Source organism: Epinephelus lanceolatus, chromosome 17 (genome assembly GCF_041903045.1).
Source record: "Epinephelus lanceolatus isolate andai-2023 chromosome 17, ASM4190304v1, whole genome shotgun sequence".
Taxonomy (NCBI): domain Eukaryota; kingdom Metazoa; phylum Chordata; class Actinopteri; order Perciformes; family Serranidae; genus Epinephelus; species Epinephelus lanceolatus.
This window is the reverse complement of record NC_135750.1, coordinates 10945074-10965314: the sequence shown is the minus strand read 5'-3', so window position 1 is coordinate 10965314 and position 20241 is coordinate 10945074. Positions and strand designations below refer to the sequence as shown.

Below are 20241 nucleotides of genomic sequence, written 5' to 3'. Positions count from 1 at the left end.
TGGCCAAATGTACACATTTAATGTAACAGTAAAGTATGTCCAGCAGCTACAGTACAAGAATGTTTAATTGCAGCTATGTAAAAGATCAACAAAGAGGCCTCTCCGATGGTGCACAACACAAGTTAGGTTTTTAACTGAAAGACTCTCACTTTTAATTGATTGAAAGAATTCTTGTCCAGCTATTAATATTGTTCTTTCTACCTGAAGTACATAGATGGTCTTTGTTCGGACATAAAATCTGCCTGAAACAAGTTCCCGCCTGTTTTCAACATCAGAACGTGACCTTGCCTGTAAAATATCACACACTCTTGATGTTTTTGTCCGACGTTTTGTTGTAATAACCAACAGAAATTGTGACTGGGTAAAATGATTTTCCTACAAAGATACACCACAGCAACTCATGGCGCCTTGGCATCAATTAAAGATACACAATGGAGTTAAGAACTAGAAAAAACTACAAAGAAAACGCCACTCCTGGACATCAAACTGATAATATTTCATAGATGCAAAAGATGCCAGGATGAACTCTCACTGCATGTAAACCCTCCAACAAACTGCTCACCCCTCCACACACAGTACATACACAGACACATTAACATAAACACACACACACACACACACACACACACACACACACACACACACCACTTAATATTAGGGGTTCTTAATTAGCGAGGAGTGTCTCCATCCTCTGGGTCCACATGCCAGTCATCCATGGCTGTGACGAGTCTGTCCTCATTAGCATGACCCTCCTCTTCACTGTCCACTCCACTGCTCAACACACAACCACTCAAGCATGGACACCCTGCTAATTATGGCTTAATGTGTGTGTGTGTGGTTGAGAACGTGTGTGTGTATGTGTGTGTGTGTGTGTGAGTGCATGCATGTGTGCGTGCACACCAATCAAATGGACATGACTTGATGGTTGACACTAACAGTCTGCTAAGAAAAGAGAAAAAAGCTGCCATGTGCAAATGTTCTCAATTTATTGCTGTTCACCGTTCTGTTCTCGGCAGCAATTAAGGACAAAGGATTATAAAGTAATGACTGCGCTGTCTGTTTAATTGCTTATTTAGCTTTATTTATGATTAGATTAAGATTTAAGACTTTTTGTTGGTCTTTGTTAGTCAAATAATTTATTTTAAAGTAATTTTACAATCATTTTCCTCTATTTGAGTATGTATCTATCACTGCTTTTACAACTTATAATAATTAAATATAATTATTTATTATGTGATGACTGTATTTGCAACACTATCTAAACCTAGTGTCATTATTTGACCATATTATTACTATAATTATCTTTAAAAAAAAAAAAAAACAACTTTCTGTCATTATGATTATTTATTCTATTTTTATTCTAATTTATTTTTTTATTCTATTGCATTTTATTTCATTATAATGTCTTTTATTTAATTTATTTTATCTTATTTTATTTTTATTTTATCGTGTTGTTAATTATTTTACATCATAAGTTTGTAGTGTGGCATTTAACTCCAACTAGTCCAGTAACCTGCTGAGATATTTTCAGTCATTTATATCAATTAAAACATGGTTTATTGGTCTTAATATGAACTAATATTTTGAATTTGGTTGTTTTTAGTACCTTAAAACTTTTAGTGTATCCTTTGAATCTGAGGTTTAGGAGATAAAACCTTAAATTAAAATCTAAAACAATGCTACACTGGTTTGTAAACCAACATAATAAAGAAAATGTGGCAGGTTTTGGGCAATTTCAGCTGCGAGGAGGTCATAAACTTTTCACCTTGTTTGCCTCAATAGCCACATCTATCAGGCCCACATGACAGAGAGATAATACAGCTATTGGTAAACATAAAAGGCCTCTTAATCATCAATAATTTTAACGTTTGAATGCTAATTTTTATAAAACCTATTCATCAGCACAAGAAGTATCATCCCAAAAACACATTCAAACCACTTCCCTTCGTATGAGGCCATAAAGTTCACTCAGCAACTCTGCTCAAACACACACGCAAAAGCACACACATTTATAAATCTACACACTCATCATATCGCTACTGAAAGCCGTATATAGGAGACAAGTCACAAAATAAGTGTTGACATTCATATGTAAATAGGAACCAGGGCGAGCCTGCGTCCTCGGGCGCCCACACGCTCCTTTGTTCGTCTCCAGTCAGATACACTCACCCAGAAACAATGAGGAGGGAGAGAGGTGGGGGGGGGGGGGGGGGGGGGGGGTATGTGACCAACGCCAACCCATCCTCCTGCCAATGGGATGGCGGGGGGGTCACACCAGGAGGGTCAGAAGACAGCGAAGAGGGTGAAAGGTCAGCAGCACGAGTGTGTATGTGGTTCTAACTATTGTTTCCCACCAGTGTGTGTGCGTCTTATTTCCCAGTGCTGACATCACTCAGTTAGAGATCCCATTAGTGCTCTGTTAACCAAAATGCCAATAAAATTACCAACAATCAAAACTAAATTAAATAGTTATGCCCCAACTTAAATTTGTATACTGAGGGAATTATACACTCAGGAAACGGTGAGAGGATCACAGATTTGAAACTAAACGCAACATACAATAGCTTTCCTGTCGAATTCAATTGATGCAAAAGCGGGTCTAAGTGAGTGGGAGTTTTCTCACATGGTGTAAATGGCCACGTTACCGCACGATTATGAAAGTCATTTGGAGAGGCTCTAAACATCTCCGAGCAATTTAGAAAATACTCAAGGACACATGAGGTAATCACCTCGGGGTGCCAACTGGCTTCAACATGACAGTTACGATTAAAAAGATTTCCACATACCGCACGTACACACACACAGAAAATATACACTTCCTTCACATGTACACATATAGATTCATGCAAATAAACACACACATGCATGTGACACATATATACACACAACTTCGAAGTTCTCTCACATCACAGATCTGACCTCCTCTGCACACACATACACACTCGAGCCGAGTCCTCGCACACACCCACACAGCCATTACAACCAGCATAAACAAGAATGACAAGTTGAGATTAATGAAGGGCCCAGCAGTGACAGACCAATTTAATTGTCAACCATGATGGCCACTGAACTCCACCAGTGTATTTATACAAGGTTACCGTAGTGCCTTAAAATGTTGCTAATTGATCATGACCAATAAGTAATTAGAAAAACTGATAGTGTGTCCTTCCTGCACACGTGTCAAAGGCACACACCGTCTCAGGGGCAGCGAGGAGGGGAGAGCGAGCCTGAGAGTAACGAGTGAGAGGAGAGAGATTTGAGATAATGTGTGACATTTTATTGCTGGAGTCACGTCAGCGGAGAGGTTTATACTGTGGCTGCACAGGCAGCAGATAACACAGTGGTGGCTAATTTGCTCCATTTTTTGTTTTGCTTTCAGTCAGTCTCATTTCTGTCTCTATGGAAGACAAGTAATGTGGCTTTATACTTATCTGAAAGTTGAATTTTTATATCAGCGTACAGTATGTGTAGGATTTGGAAATGAATGTCTACAAATAGCCTCAATGGCAAGCCTTGGGCAAGCTACTTGGAAAATGTAGTGAGCTAAACTACCAGTTACTCTACATCAAAATAAAGTTTCACTACATTGAAGCTACCACCAGAGGATTAAGCTAAGCTACAAGAAAATGGCAAAAGTAGGTCGCTAATTACAGAGCTACTTTTATTTTTTAACTTTGTTGAATCAGCGTTATCTCAGTGATCAGAAAAACTGTCAGCCAAACAAACAGACAGGCAAAAAATGTTCAGCTGAACTGTTTACTATAAAGTAACAGACTTAAATTAAAACTTTCCTCATTTTTTCTGAAGATTTTGTGATATTTGAACATGTCTCCCAATAACATGACATCATCAGTCGGCCTATTACTCTTTTCTCTTCCTGCTTAATGCATTTCTCTGTCTCAGCCTCTTTCAGTCGGCTCTCTGGCTCTGTCAGTAACCCAAAAACAGGATTCCAAAATATATTTTTCAGGCAATAAAATCATTATAAATAAAATACAGTACTAAAACATTAAAAGTAACAGACTTAAATGAAAACTTTTCCTTTTTGGGACATTAGAACATGAACACGTCCTGCAAATAACAGGTGACATCAGTATGTTACTGTCTCTTTTCCTTCTTAATTCTGTTCTTCGTCCCTCAGGTCTTTTCTCGGCCCTTTTTGTAGCCCTTGTTTCCACTGCAAATCCACTACATGTATACAGTCTATGGGCAAGACACGAGAGAGACGCGCTAAGAAGTGCAATGTAGCCAATCAGAGGCAGAGTAGTGCGGGCCTTGCCAAGAAAAGCCAATAGCAAAGCAGCTAGCAGAATAAACTGAAGGATTAGTATGTGATGTCATGTGGAAGTGCTTCACCTGTCTACACGCCTCAGTGTGGCGCTGGCGTCAGTCACATTACTCATCAGTTTTATTAAAGTGGTAAAGTGTGGTGTGTAGCATTAGCATATCCTTATGCTAGCATAATGCATGTCTATATTTGTGTATTAAGCCTCTGTTTATTATCTTTTTAAGCTGCACAAGTTCTTTTGGTCACTTTCACCTCTGGTAGTTTTAAGTGGCACAGGGTGTGGTTTTGCATTATTTCACCTGTTCATTCACTGGTGTCAGACAGAGAGGGGGAGTTTTGGTCTCACTTTATTCTGCTCAAGTAACGGCACATCATCTCGCTTTAGTTATTTTCAGTTGTCAGTCTTTTGTTTAATAAACTACCATAACACGCATCTCTGGACTTCATCATGAATCTCTTTGAATGCATCACAGTTAGGAGCCTGACTTAGACGCTTTTTTATTGATAGTGGTCGCTACAATGCTGCTGCACAAAAAAAAGGTTTTATAGTTGCATTATGTTTGTGGAGATACTGAAATTCCCTTAATGTTTTGCTTTGTTCTCTTTTAAAAGAGTAAAATCCGTGCCTTAATTTTGTAAAGCAGACTAGTCTTACTCCCAGGGCGTCTAAACATACACAGCTTGGGCAGTGCCCCTTTGGATCTATATGAGAAGCACTGGACTTTCAGCTAAATCCAGTGTAAACCCATCCACGTCATTATTAGATGGTAAAAGCAATGGACAGAGTATTAAGACTGCAAAAGCCTGCTTAAGGCGGATGACTTCAACAAGCACAAGACTTTGACCCAAGAGACAGTGTTTGTGTCCCGTGTGAAACTAAAAGTCCAAGTTGAGTTATTTTGTCACGTCAGTTTTTAGTCACGAGTCGTTAAGTCACATGAGTCGAGTTGAGTGACGTCAATTACAATCTCTTCCTAAGTGTAGTATTAGTTTTGTTGCCTAAACCTAACCAACAACCCCTTCTTAGTCACGTGAGTCAACTCATGACTTACGCCCAACTCCTTCCATGTCACAATTCAACGACCCCTTCTGCATCAAGATACAACATAAAAGGCTGCTGGCCTTTTGGGCTTTTGTCCAAGCCCTAAAATATGATGAGTACGGATGAGATCACGTTGTGTCAAGACACAAAATCATACAATAAAAAAGAACAAATATGCAGTATATACATCATAAGGTACTACAAATGGGGCCATAGTATGTGTACATGTGCTCACACAAGGACTAGCTAATAAAATGCAAATCTAGGTGCTAAACTTTACTTTCTCAGCAACAATCGCGGACTGACGGACGGCTGATAAAGGATTCTACAGGACTCTTTACATGGTTTATATTAACAAATCCCATCAAACTACAAAGTTTCACCTCATAAAATGAAGTTTTAAGGTCAAAGTACAACTAAAGGTTGCAGTATCTTAAGTTTGAAGTTGCCAGGAAAACAGTTCTGCTCACAGTTCCTTTTTCTCTTCAAATATTCAGCGTAGGTTCAGCTACTGCGATGAGAACCCCCCCACAAAAAAAGTCTCCTTCATCTCTTACCTCTCACTTATTCTCCCTGCCAGCGCTGGTCTGATCCAGGCCCGGTTCCCAGGAGGTTTTTCTGGGTTATTCTAACCACTGAGAGCTGACAGTGGCCTTGGCTCCCTAACTTGACTTCACGTCCTCCGCTGGCAGCCCAAGGCCTGGCTCACTGGGAAGGAATGTGTGAGAGAAAGACAGTGCAAATAAATACTCTAGGGTCGAACAGTGACACCACAGCCAGAGGAGACCCCAGTGTTAGAAAGGGATTTTTCTTTTTAAAAAAGTGATCTTGGCAGCTGGAGAGCATATTGAAAACCATTTCAGCCACCTGTTTTATCTGTAAAACGTATATCACATATCATTTTATCTGATATGAATATTTGAAATAAAATCACTCTCCTTTTGTCACACACATTACTAAGATCAATGGACAAATGTGAAGTAAAAGTAAAGTTAAATATACATCTGCACATGTGTGCATGACATTTACAGAAAATAATATCAAACACATGCTGGTAATCAGAGTCTGCCCTCCGTCAAACTGATTTGTCAAACTAAGAGTCAGTTTTCTGATTGATATGTTACACGAACAGACAGTCACATTCGGGCCTTATCCAGCACACAGTACGGGACTTTTTATGGGAACTAAGAAGTCACAGGCATTAAAATCAGGAATAAATAAGGAGATTGTTTGTGTCTTTGTTTTTTTTTCATTTCCAACACATCTCAAGAACTGTGACGGTTAGACAAATTAGACTGTTAACAAAGTGACGGCCTGGTTTGAGACGTCATTTCGACATGCCACAACACAACAAACTGTTGGAGACGGAGATGTGCAGACACCATCAGAACACCTGTTTTCAAATGATATGCTTAGCATTACTTCCAGGTTTCTACTTTACTGCATATACATATAGAACAAATAATTGGCAAAGCAATTGTATTTTTGTTTCTCGTGTCCTCTCTCTCGATCACTGTGTCTTTACCTCTGTAAGGACGGCTGCATCAATGTAGACATATCATCAAAAAAACTAGCAACAACTAGTGCCCTCCTGCAGCCTGGATGAATGCCTTAATGACATTCAGAAGCGCACGCACACTAAGGCGCATAATATAAACAGTTTGCAAAATGGTTCAAATTCACCAAAAACAATAAAAAGAAAGGAAACACTCGCTGCCAAAAAGGAGTCCAGTATAATCACCACCATACTTAGTAACCCAGTGTGAGCTGACACAAGTAAACATCACAAGTGAAACAGAATAATCTCGGTACTATGTCATTATATGAGGAAATTATGACAAAACTCCCAGCGTTTCCACAATGAAATGAGTATGTAGGCCAATAGAGCCAATCAAAATGTAAATTAAGAGGTAATAAATGACACTGTGAGCAGGAGACATGAGAAGAAACAGGATTTCTTAAGAATATTTCTGTTCTAATTTTCACCTAGGAATAAAATGTTTTGGCAATGTTTTTAGTTTCCTTATTGCACCATCGTCCTCAGTCTTTTAGAGGGTCAAGAAGGGCAAAATGTGTTTCAATAACAGCATGATTCACCGCTTAGAAACAGTATAATACAGGCATTGTGTGATCTGGAACAGCAAGATCTTACAATATTGAGTTAGATACGGTTGCACTGAAATGTCTTTCAATCTTATCTTTAGACAGGGTGTTTCTGTTAAGTGCTCATTCACTGCAGCAGCACTGCTCAGTCACAGGGTATCAGTGGTGTGTAAAAGCTTCAACTGTATGAGACCTAAATCAGGATATGGATACTTGAACTGGATGTGACAGTTTGCCAGCCCCTTTATGCCCATATTAGGTCATAAATGATGCAGCAGCCATGTGCGTGCGGTTCGATGGGAATTCATTCACAAAGCTCCCCCCCTCTCTCTGACTGTTTATAATTTAAATGAGAACTTTCAGTGTAAATCATATTTCACACTCTGCATGCAGCGTGATCTCTGTGACACACTTTAAATGTCACGGCCAACTGCAGTGTTTTGTTTGGATTCGACACATATCAGCACTCGGTGAAGTTGTCGCTGAGTTTATATTGAGAAAAGAGAGAAGGTGTTAGAGCTGGGATGTGTGTGTGTGTGTGAGTAGATTACAACAGATGAGTAAAAAAGATACCCAGGTATTACTGTAGCACCTTTTGGGGGCATTAGAAAAGAAATAGTGTCAAATATGAGAGAAGCAGACATTCAGGTGTTGAATTTAAGCATCCTCAGAGCTGAATAACATGATTTGAGCCAAAAAACTGCACACAGATACATCATGAAGTGTGCTGATACTAAAGAGCTTTGTTCTTTTAACTACTGTCCAGCCCCATCAGCAGAAGAACATGTTGGCATTTTATGTGTCTGCAAACCACGGATATGTTATACGTTTGATATGAATCGTATCATTGTTTCCAAAGAGACGCAGCCCTGATTACATGAGCCGACTTCTTCATCAGGGGGTGGAGGGGATGGAGGATTGCATAACTCCTACGCAAGACAGCTGTCAAGCACTGACTGTAAAAATAATGGACATAGCTACCGTGATGGTTTGTGGACTCCTGTTTGAAGCGTCCATCTCCGTGATTTGGAGCCAGAAGTGACCATATTTGGACGAGAGGCTGGATCTGATGGAGAAGCCGAAGACAGCTTGTCACTCAGAGTGGCCCATCCTTAATTATTCATAACCTAAAGCATAAATAAAATACAAATGGGTGAGTTATATAAAAATTCACCCCCTGTACAGTTGTCATGAAGGGGATAATAGCTATAGAGACCAAAACCGTTTTGTGTACCAGGCTGTGAACATGTTTATTGCTGCTGTAACGTTGGGCATTTTAACATGGGGTCTATGAGGATTGACTGGCCTCTGGAGTTATTCTCAAGTGGACATTCAAAGAACTAAAGTTTTTGGCATGTCTATGTCAGCTTCATTTTTCAGCCCTGAAGGTTGCCACTTGCTGCCAAGTTGCACATCACTTCAGACCACTGTCTGAGACCAACAAACAACAAAACCAATTGTTTATTCATGTGACATCGCGGCTTTTCCAGCTGTGATTGTGCCACCAAACCTGGATGTTTTTAGGACCAAACCACAGCATTTCCAGTGGAATTTTAAGCCAAAACATGACCTTATCCTGGCCATAACCAAGGGGTTTTGTGCCTAAACATAACCACATGTTAACCAAGTGTTGTTGAAACACAAAGTTCCAACATAACCACTATATAATAACGTACAACTGTGACATAGCAGTGGTTTGCAGAAACGTACAGGGCAATATCTATTCTGGCAATTGGGTTGCACTGTCTGAAGCAAAGACACTCCAGTTTTCCTCTTTTTTTAAACAGCTATCAAAAACCTTAAAAACTTCTGAGTTCACTTTGTTTGCAGAATGTGTTCTTCTATTTTTAAACAGCGAGGTAAAATAAAACTTTTCTACTACACAGGAGCTCACATCCAAAAACACACTAAAGGTGTGATTGCACCTTCAGATGTTATGAATGTTGATTCATTAAAGTGGTGACACATTCAATTCTAAGCAGCAGATAAACATCACCTCCATATATCACTCTGTAAACAGCTTTGACAATAGGAGTCGTGACATCACTGATGTAGCAGCAGCAAATGCACAACGCTTTCATCTGCATGCTTCGCTAAAAACAAGTGCTCAAGAGTGGCTTGTGACCCTCCCCATTTTCCCAAGTTTCCTTGGGGCCTGCTGTTAGCGTAAAGGCTAATGACATCCGGGGGGCTGGGTGTGTGTACGCCTGTTGGTACGGGTGTGCATGGGGGGGTAAAAGGTGTTCACCCTACTTGCTGAGTTGATACGAACCTCTGCAGACACCTAGGCTGAGGAGGGAGGGTGTGACCTCACCCCTGACATAGGAGTTGGCACCTGTCACACACATTAACACTCGCAGACGCAAACACACAGAGACTTGCATGTATAAATGAGAACTGTAGGAAGGCACCATCCAAAATGCTTACATCTACGCACTTGCACAAACACACAAACACACTCCGTCTGCCACCTCCAGCTCTCCTGTCGGCAGCCGGCTGGCGAGCACAGTGGGCAGCGTCAGATAAGAGGATATACACAGGCCATGTTTCACGGTAAGGTGTGTAACAACAGAGGAAATCAGGGAGCTGATTAAAGTCTCACCAGGTAAATAAAACATTAGGACATCCATTATGAGAGACCCAGGTAATTAGTGCATGTCTTAGGTTTAAGTAGAGGAATGTAAAGTAACAAGAGCCACAAAGGAATTCTTCAAAGTCTGAAGGAAAGTGTAAGTAATGGAGAGTGATGCTAAATTGCAAAATGACAAAAAAGCTAAATTAAGAATCATCAGTCAAACCTCTGCATGTCGCAATCATCCAAAGTAAACGCGTTGGAAAATATTGAACTTTACAAATCATTCATCAAGACGAGAAACATTAGTATGCATCTCAGGTTTGCACAACTGAATGAGACTTTAACAGCAAAAATCGTCCATAGAGCATATCTAGACTGTCAGAAGCTGCCCAGAATCACATCTTTAATGACATAGCAACGTTTGGTACTGAGAACACATCTTAATACGTTCTTAGAAATAATCTGTCTCACATTGTTGCTCATTGCTATTAGTGTTTCCTTCCTATATTGCCAACACAAATTGGTTGTATCACCAGCTTCATACAGCCGAGCAAAAGTAATAGAGACAGAGAGGTGAAAAGTGAAAAAAGATAGATGAGCCAAAACCAATTCAGTCTCTGTAGCTCTCTTGATGATCCAAAATAAGCACTTGACCAAAGCTAACATCATAGACTGGAGCTATATTTATGGTGCAGATAAAATATTTATATAGTGAGTCATAAAGTCTGGTCCTGGAAAACAGCTGCAGGGGTATTAGACACTGCAAGATTTTGGCAATTAAAATACTTCTTTTCTCTCGCAGGGTATGCTATTACACATGGTTTAATATTTAGATGTACAGTATGAAAAAACAATGTCATGCAACATCTACACTATCATTTCCTCAACTGACTTCAGTGTCCTTTATTTTGTCATATTATTTTTTGCGGTTCTCCTCCTAACATATAATTCGACTTGGGGAGAGCAGTACATACTGTAAATGAATATGGAAGGGTCCTTAACAAAGTGACGGGAGAACAAAATGTTATTTCATATTGTGAGCTGTTTCTAATGAATGTAACAACATTATAAAGTCTTTTTTTTCCTGGGAGTAGTTTGATCTCATATGAGGAGAACTTGTCGGATAAATTCACTTGAGCCAGACTTTGGGGGGTTTGGAAGAGCAGTTTAAGCTAGAAGAGGTATGAGGAACCCATCATTTAACACAGCTCCTTTATCATCCAACATTTAAATCCTACTATGGAAACTTCAAAAAGCATAAACCAAGATGAAACTGAAATATCATATTTTAACAACCAACTCTGTGTCCTGGTTGGAAAGCATATTGTAAAAAGTGCTATGTGAGCATCTGAGGAAGCACCTGTGATTACTGATTTTGGTGGAAACACCAAATAATTCTTAGCTGAAGCCGACCCAATCGAAAAATGTTGGCATCATAGGTTTCTGCAAATCAGATATGTTACATTTACACGTATTGTGTAGCAGACACATTGAAAGCTTACATTTCAACAATGGTTAGGTTTTTGCACAAAAACCATTTGGTTATGGTAAGGACAAGATCATGTTTTGGGGGCATAATCCCAGCAGGAAAAGCAGCCAATGGCAACACAGCAACAACTCACTAAAACACAACTGGTTTTGTTTTTTGGATTCCAACTGGTGTCTGCAGCTTGGCAGGTGTCTCACAGACAGAAGGTGATGCCATCCACCATCTCCTCCAATTCCTGATGACAAAGTCAGCAATATATTCAGCTATAAATTCAGCACAAACCAGGATCAGAGTCCAGCAAACATAAATTCAGACAACGTTAAAAAGAAAGAAAATGAAACAAAGCAGCAAAAGCATCATATATAATCAGATCCACGTTTTGGAAGACCGAGTTCGTGGATCACTCACAAAGGAATTTATCATGTAAGACTGAAAGAAAGATAAAAATAAATGAGTTAGGGCGGGGCAATATGAAGATATTATCATTACTGAGATGTGAGACTATATATCGTCTTAGATTTTGGATATTGAAGTATTGTGATATGACACAAATGGTGTTTTTTCCCTCATTTTAAAGGCTGTAGTGATGTAAATATATCAACTTACCAGACTTTTCTACTTGTTCTAACCCTTGCCTTAACCCACTTATTTATTATATCCACATTACTGATTATTGATTAAAAAAAAAAAACAACAAGAAACAAAACAAAACTGTCATCATCTCCACAACTCACATCACAGAGGGTATTTGATCAGAAATATTGTTATGTTCCATTTTGTCTCCCAGTCCCTGCATTGATGATTTACAAATACCTAGATATATATTGTGTATTGAAATATAGCCTACAAATATTGTGATATAATTGTCAGGACATATTGCCCAGCCCTAGTTAAACAATCATTCTTGCCTTCTCTTCCAGGCTTTAGCGACAAAATTGGCAAACTTAAACACACCAACATTAACCACCCAGTCTAGCTTTTGATCATTTGAGCATCAGAAAATTTTTAAATGAGCCATTTCACAGAATATAAACTCTCTTAAGTCATCAGTACATTTACATGCAGCTTGAGAAAATCGAATTATTGGCTTAGCCCGACTGAAATTGGACTATCTGTAGCTCGACTAACACACCTAGATAATTCAATTGAAAGTCGAGCTATTGCTGCATGTATCCACTTAGTCCGACTGGAGTCATACTCAGCATTCTGCGCATGCACCACTTTTTCTTTCGCTGGCTTTCACTCAGAAGAAGAAGGAGATGACACATCAGCAGTGCTGGAAAAACAAATAAACACCATGGCGGCCGCGAAGCAGACGACGCACTTCTGGACGGACGAGGAAACTACATCCATCTCCGCCATCTTCATTCGTTGTTAGCTTCCTCTTCGGGTCAACCGGAACTAGTTCAATGCCCGCTATATTAAACAGGACACAGGGCCTCCTATCGAGGCGGAGTTGGACGTACTTGGTCAGAAATTCGATTTTCTCTTTTGCATGTATACTCAGACAAGACGAGTCAAGTCCGACTTGACTGATGAGCCAAGCTATGAGCTTAGCTTGACTACTGTGTGCATGTAAACGCACTGAGTGCAATATAAAAGATGGGACTCACTTTCCACCCAAATCACAATGCTCAAAAAACTATTTTAATCCTGAATATTGTTGAATCTCCTGATCTCAAAGGAAAACCAGCTCTCAGCTGTGCAACTAAAAATGGTTGGCTTCTAGATAAAGAGGATGTTACATATGGTTCAAGGCCAATGTTATACATTTTGTCATTTTAGAAACAGTGATATGATATGAACATGATACGCATAAAACATGCTTATGTCACATATTTGTGGTTTGCAGAAATGCACAATGCCAACATTGTCTTCTGGCAACTGGGCTGCTGAAGCACCCACCCAACAAGACAAGTCAGAAATAAAAGTTGATTCCTAGAAACCATTTATCAGACTGGTTGAAAGAGAACATGAAAAATCTCTTGTCAGGAAATCTTTGTCTTCCCCGGCGCACTAAAACGGCACAACAGCCCTGCTTTAAAACTCGATCTTTAGTGAATAATGAATCGCGGCACTATCAAATACAGGGAGGAGGATCAACCTCGGGATCCCAGACTAAACATTGGCCTAGATGCAGGGATGAGTTATGTCTATTCCTGTCTATGGTTTCTTGATTTTGAATGAAAAGCAGCTAATTAGAGATAAATAAATGATGCCAGGCTATCGGTGGCTGTAGGGCCGGTGTTTGGTGTCGGATAGTAGATCTAAGACACGGCGAGGTCCAGATTAAAGTTAATAATGGAAAACTCACTGGTTGGAGCGCTCATAGTACACACAGCAGACATCCAGCTACATTGCTGATATGTCTGGTCTTTGTTGATGCACTGCCAACATGACAATGTTTCATGAATGTAATCATGCTGTTTGAGAGTTTGCTGATATACTGTGCATTCACTACATGGCCAAAAGTATGTCGACACCCCATTATGGCTGGACACCTTAATGCTACAGTCTGCATCCAACTTTGTGGCAACATTTTCGGGAAAGCCCTTTCTGGTTTCAACATATTCATGCCACTGTACACAATGACAAAGCCCTCTTAATTTGGCGTGGAAGAACCTGAGTCCTGACCTCAACACCACACGACACCTTTGGGATGAACTGGAACGCCAACAGCGAGCCAGGCCTTGTCACCCAACATCACTGGCCGTCCTCGCTAACGCTCGTGTGGCTAAATGGGAGCAAATCCCTTCTGCCAGGTTCCAAAATCGTGTGTCCAAAAACATTTAGCCATGAGACAGTGTATAAAAGCTGCCATGATTAAAATTATCATTACTATCATCATTTTAAATATTGTGTTAGATTAAAAAAGCAAAGCAAAGCATAAAAATCTTAAATTTATTTACATTACTTATTCCTTTTAAAGTGACAGGCTTATGAGGTCTGTGTTAAAAGCATCTTTGAAGGACATCTCTGCCTTGTATCTAGTTTTCTGTCGCAATTTAACTTCTGCTTTCAAATGCAGCACAAAACGAGACAAAATACCACCAAGATCCAGAGGGGCATTATGGAAATGGAGGAAGATTCAGGTCATGTTTGATATTATGCACAATATGTACAGAGGGACAGGGGACAAAAAAGAGCATTAATGCAACTACTAAGAGACTCTTTCCCCAGTCTTATTCATTAAACATAGAAAGTTCTCACACTCGCAGTGAATTCCCCCCTTGAGATGAAATTCTAATGTGATATTACGGGAACTGGGACAATGGCAGCTTATTACCATGAAGCAGAGGCAGGCGGGCCGCCATGTCCCCCGTATGTAAACACTAACAGAGCAGAAGACATTACAAGATGTAAGCTCTGACGTTGTCTCACAGCGAGCGCTGAGAGCACAGCTCTCAAGAGTGTGGCAATTTTTTCTGGATCTGTATTCACACGACTTGTAAGTTTGTTTGTACGACTGGAGGCTGAAATTGCAGTTTTAGTCTTGAGCGAGGATCGACTCTCAAGAAGCACTCACGCTACATTAAGCAGAGACAGAGAGGTGAGGGCATCCAGCTGGTTACACAGTTCACCTCACCTGACACTGTGTGCCTATAAATGTAAATTATATGCAACATATTTTTGTTTTAATGCAGGTATAAAGCTGTTCAACCAGCAAACACAGCAGCAAAGTTATATTTCTCAGTTAGGTGTAGTGGAAATTACTCTGTGTGTTTATGCGTGGATAGATACTTACACAGAGCAGCGTGAGCGGCTGTTGCGATTTCTCAACCTCTTGTCACTTTTGGAGTGAAAAGGTTTATCACCTTGGAAACACATCCACAAGCAACACGTCTCCAGCTTTTACTATCTCCCAACTCTGCCAAAAAAAAAAAAAAAAAAACCTAATTAGATGAAGACAAACACCTGCTGTTTGTTAGTTCAAAACAGCATACAAATCTCACAAAGTACCACTGTTGTCAAGCCCTTTCAGGGCGGGTTTAACTTAATTAACCAAACATCTGTTGTTATCATGGTATTTCATGGGAAGAGCAGTGCAGTGCAAAGAGACTTTAGCCAAACTATGCAGAATCTTCATTCAGTTGCACGTAAAACTTAAAGCTGCACTGATCAATATTTATATCAACAACAGATCAAATGATTAAAGGTTCGGTGTGTAAGATTTAGGGGCATTTAGTTGTATCTAGTGGTGAGGACTGCAGACGGCAACCAGCTGAAACTTCTTCTGCTTAGAATTCCTTCACTGTTAATTGTTCCAGAGGTTTTTAACGAGAGCTAAATAATACGCAGAGGTCTTCCTCTCCAAAACAAACAAACCCGGAGATTTAACACAGATAAAACACTGAATAAAGCAGTTTGATGTTACAAATCAGTGTTTCTCTGCCTCTGCTTGGCATGTCAGAGCAGCCCACCAGCCAGCTAATCTCTGCTCACCTTTTTATTCTAACTTAAGATCCAAATGTTCAGGAGGTTTTCATCAAGCACTGAATTCTCCGCGGAAGTCTCTAACTCTGCAAAACAAACAGACATGGTGATTTAAACCATTTAAAACACTGAATAGTAGCAGTTTCACTTATAAAAGGTTGGTGTTCTTCTGATGCTCTTGACGTAGAAGGGCTGCTAACTATGTTGACTGACGCGAAATACAAAAATGTGAATGGCCCTATCCAGAGCCAGTTTTTGGTTTGTTTCAGGCTACATGGGGGTGCAACATGGTGATCTCTGTAGACGACGACCTGCTCCGTATGTAGATATAAACGGCTCATTCTAAGATGACAAAAACACAATAGGTGTCATTCATGAAACGTTAGCAAAACGAATTTGTGCGTAAACTGTTCACAGAAGGAAATTTACGTGTATTTTGGCATTCATCAATATGTGCTCCTCCTCTGCCTTCTTTACACTCTGCAGCCCCAAACTGCATGCCATTTTTATTTAATTTAGTTATCAGAGATGCAATGTGGGAGACCTAAACATTACTTCAAATTGAGTTCTGGTTGAATAAGACCTGTGGACGTGGGAAAGTAATTCAGCATCTGTCTCTGGTCACACAGGGCAGCTGGTGAACCCAAATCTGGCAGGAAGTTGGAGGGAGGCTAATCATGGGCGGGGTGTATGCTTATTGCTGACTAGCAGGAGCACGCTGTGAATTTACGACTTACTGGCATTCATGAACATACACACGTGCCTACGATCAAATCCAAGTTTTCCGCACTGTTCATGAATCCGGAGTAGGATTTAGTACTGAGGTTTGTGCATATTTACTCATAGATTTACTAACATTTCATGAATGAGACCCAATGATTTTTGTTTTTTAGGTGATAGTACACTAAAGAAAACATACTTATTATGTTCTATTCCATTTCTGCCAATATATCCCCCTAAATCCAAACATTTAACTTTTAAGTGTGATGTGAAATGTGTCACTCATAGTGAGAAATGTTTCCAGATGTAGCAGGCAGCTGATAGAGCCACTGACTGTACGCTACCTGTCTAGCACCAAACCAAGTCACACAAACTAAGCGACAAGCTGGTGACATAGTGGAGCGTTTAACTCCTATCAGGGTGCATAGAGGCCAAAAGACACCTAAAGAAACGGTGAATATTTGACTTACATTTGACTGATAGTGACAAAACTGTAAATGAATGCAATGTGTGTTCACCAACTTTATGAGGTGACAATACACCCATGTGATAAAAAAAGCAGGGTTAAATCAACATGTAAAAAAGATGACAAGTTAGGTTTGTCTTATTTCCACACAAAAATAATAGTGACTTAAAAATTGTTCATGTTTTTGACTTTCTGCCACACTATTAGGTCAGATTGTCCGTTGCATTGTCAGCACAGGAACCTCAACTTGCTGTCTAACATTACTTTGTCATACAGACAAAGCTGTGTTTCTACTTTTCCTGTTTAGGTTGAACAGTTAACTGATATCTATGTCTGAGAGTTGTCAGAGAGTTTCTCTGTTTTTCCCACCTCACGTCTTAAATTAAACCTTGGAAAAACTTCAACAGCAGTAACACCATGTGACAGACACACTCCATATCTAATTGCACATTTATTCCTTTTGGTGTTGAGGTAATTTGTCTCAGCAGAGCCAAACTTCACCTCTCCAAACATGCTGTAGACAAAACACTGACCCAGATACAGATACACCGACCGACCTCACCTTCCCTCCTGGTTCTGTGTCTACTAGTCAGCATGTTGGAGGCTGGTAGTGGAATCAATGACCATCTCTAAGTGTGATACTGGCAGCCAAATGTCAGCCTGCTCTACTGCAAACCCTTCTTCCACTGCTTAATTTATTGCGTTTAGATTAAATCCGGTGAAATTCAATATTTTAATTGAATGTTTAGAGCCTGAGTGTTCAGTGATAAATTTCCATTGGCGCCCTGCGCTCCACTATCATGTTTCTCAGCCTAATTACATTTGCATAAATGATGTTCGTCATTATTATCACGGGCTGGGTAGGCACTAGAGGGGTGAAAGAAGGAGCTGTGCAGTGTAAAGGGGCAAGGGCGTGCTGTAAGGACACTGGCAACTATGATTTTTTTTTTTCCTGTGATGACCCACAAAAGTGCCGAGGATATATGTCTCTCCAGTGTGGAGAGAGTGAGAGTGGTAGGTTTCCATCCAAATGAGGTTTCCAAGAAGCAAGCATCGGCAATATCAAGTCTCAGTCCCTGAACAACCGCTGACGTGAATGACTAAACGGCAACAGTTCACCTCAGACAGAACAAAGCCTGATGAGGCAAACCATCAGTCTGTGACCTACTGTCAGGGATCAATGAAAAATTAATTTATCTCATCTTGATAATGTCAGGCAAACCTAATGTAAAGACTGTACAGTTTATTATGAGTTGACCTTTACCTGTCGTTCATTTATCATTGTTACACACAGCAGAGCTCGAGAAATGCTACACATTACCATTTAGACAGTAGAACAAAGTTGCAAAAGTTAAATCTGCATTATCAATATTTTTGATACCGACTCTTGATGTGAAAGGCGTGCTCACACAGTGCCGAATCACCACCGAGCTGCAGCTGTGCAGCTCTTTAATCCTCTTTCAGCTCTATTTTAGTTATACAGCCTCCAGACTCACTGTGTAGTTGAGTCTCATCAAGCTCTTACCACCAAAAAAAATTCTTATAAACATACTGTGCACACTTTTTACACAGCATCAAAGGCAGACATAGGCTGTGTCCGAAATCATTCACTCATTCACAACTTCCTACTCACTGTAGAGGGAGTTTATGTAGAGGACTATACAGTGAGTTCTCCTGTAACTTGAAAAATACCTTCAGACACTACTCAGGTCATTTTAGGCTCGTTCGAGATGAGCCAGGCCTGTGCAGATTTTATCACAAGCATCACCACACAATGCATGCCAGTTAGTCTTGTGTCCCACTTCATCACAATTTGCTCTGATGTCATACAAAAGTGAACAAGGTGGTCGCAGTTTTTAGAGCACAGCGCTGCAGTTGCTCTCCACCGACTGCAAGACCCAGGGCATGATGGGAAATGCCTGGCTCTCCCCTGATCTAACAGCTGACTGGTTTAGATGTTGACTCAATAATATGTGTTAGATAAACTTTTCATTTTTGTTGAATTTCTGAAATTTATATGTAATTTGTCTGATTTGAAGGTTTATTCTGTTAACAGGATACATGTTGTGTTACTGGTGGTGAAGTTTAGTCGTCAGACACTAAATACATTCATTATAAACTACACAGTGTATTGTATATTAACATTAGACTATTTTAATCATTTAAGTATTTAGCATTACAAAGACTTGTGGTCAGTGTGATGTAAGGATTCTTGAAATAACATCCATGCAGATGTGAACGCCTGACTATATCTGATGTTAAACGAAAGCTGTTGTCTTGTCAGCCACAATTTCTTTAGCCTGTGTAGTTGAGGGGACAGGTCTGCTCTGCAGCAGCAAACTGATATGATGTTAATTTATGATGCTAATTTATGTGAGAATTCATGTAAAATTGAGGTTGGACCATGGACATAAATTACAGATCGCCTGGAAAGCATTTTAATAAATCAGCCTATCATAATTAAAACAACCGGAGACTGAGAACAAACTGATATAAGGGTCTGATAATATTTATAATAAATCGACATCACATCAGACAGGATGTGAATGTTTCTGTCACTTCCAGTATGGACAGAAGGCTGCTGGACTTGACCCCTGCTGCAGCCGCTTATTTTCTCAGCACTGTTGTCATTGCTGTCACACAACCGAAACATGTCATATGGCTAGTGAACAACCCATAACAAAAACTGACATTGACACACATTTGTGATAAATACATGAAAATATCCCGAGCGCATTTCACCCCGAATTACTAAATAACATTAACTTACAAAGTACTGTGTGGCTGTTTGTGTTGTGTGATGCATTGCTGTATTTACATTCAAGGTATTACTAACATTACACAGGCAGAGAGACAAGAGGATAGAGAGCTGCGTGGCTGCAAAACCTGTCCTAATTAATGCTATTAATTTAATGTGTAATGTTATACATTCCACCATTATGGCACAAATCGGAGCTAGCTAGCTGCGTCATAGCTTGCTAACATTAGCTTGCATTATTAGCCCTACTCTTTACAGTAATTTTGTGCACTACAGAGGCTCAATTGCCGATTTATTTTTATCTCTTCGGGGCCGACGACTATACACTGGATTGACTTGAATTTATTATATGGCAAAAACTGGTAA

The 20241-nt window shown here is 39.9% G+C and overlaps 1 long non-coding RNA gene across 1 annotated transcript in view; it reads right to left on the bottom strand.

The window, feature by feature from the left end:
- Positions 1-16804, bottom strand: part of LOC117248459 (uncharacterized) — a 68102-nt gene extending 51298 nt beyond the window's left edge. The window contains exons 1-4 of the long non-coding RNA XR_004500915.2: positions 15941-16804; positions 15243-15365; positions 8415-8560; positions 5888-6038 (exon numbers count right to left, since the gene is read on the bottom strand). This is a non-coding gene — a long non-coding RNA (uncharacterized LOC117248459). The remainder of the gene's footprint in view (positions 1-5887; positions 6039-8414; positions 8561-15242; positions 15366-15940) is intronic.
- Between the last annotated feature and the right edge of the window lie 3437 nt (positions 16805-20241).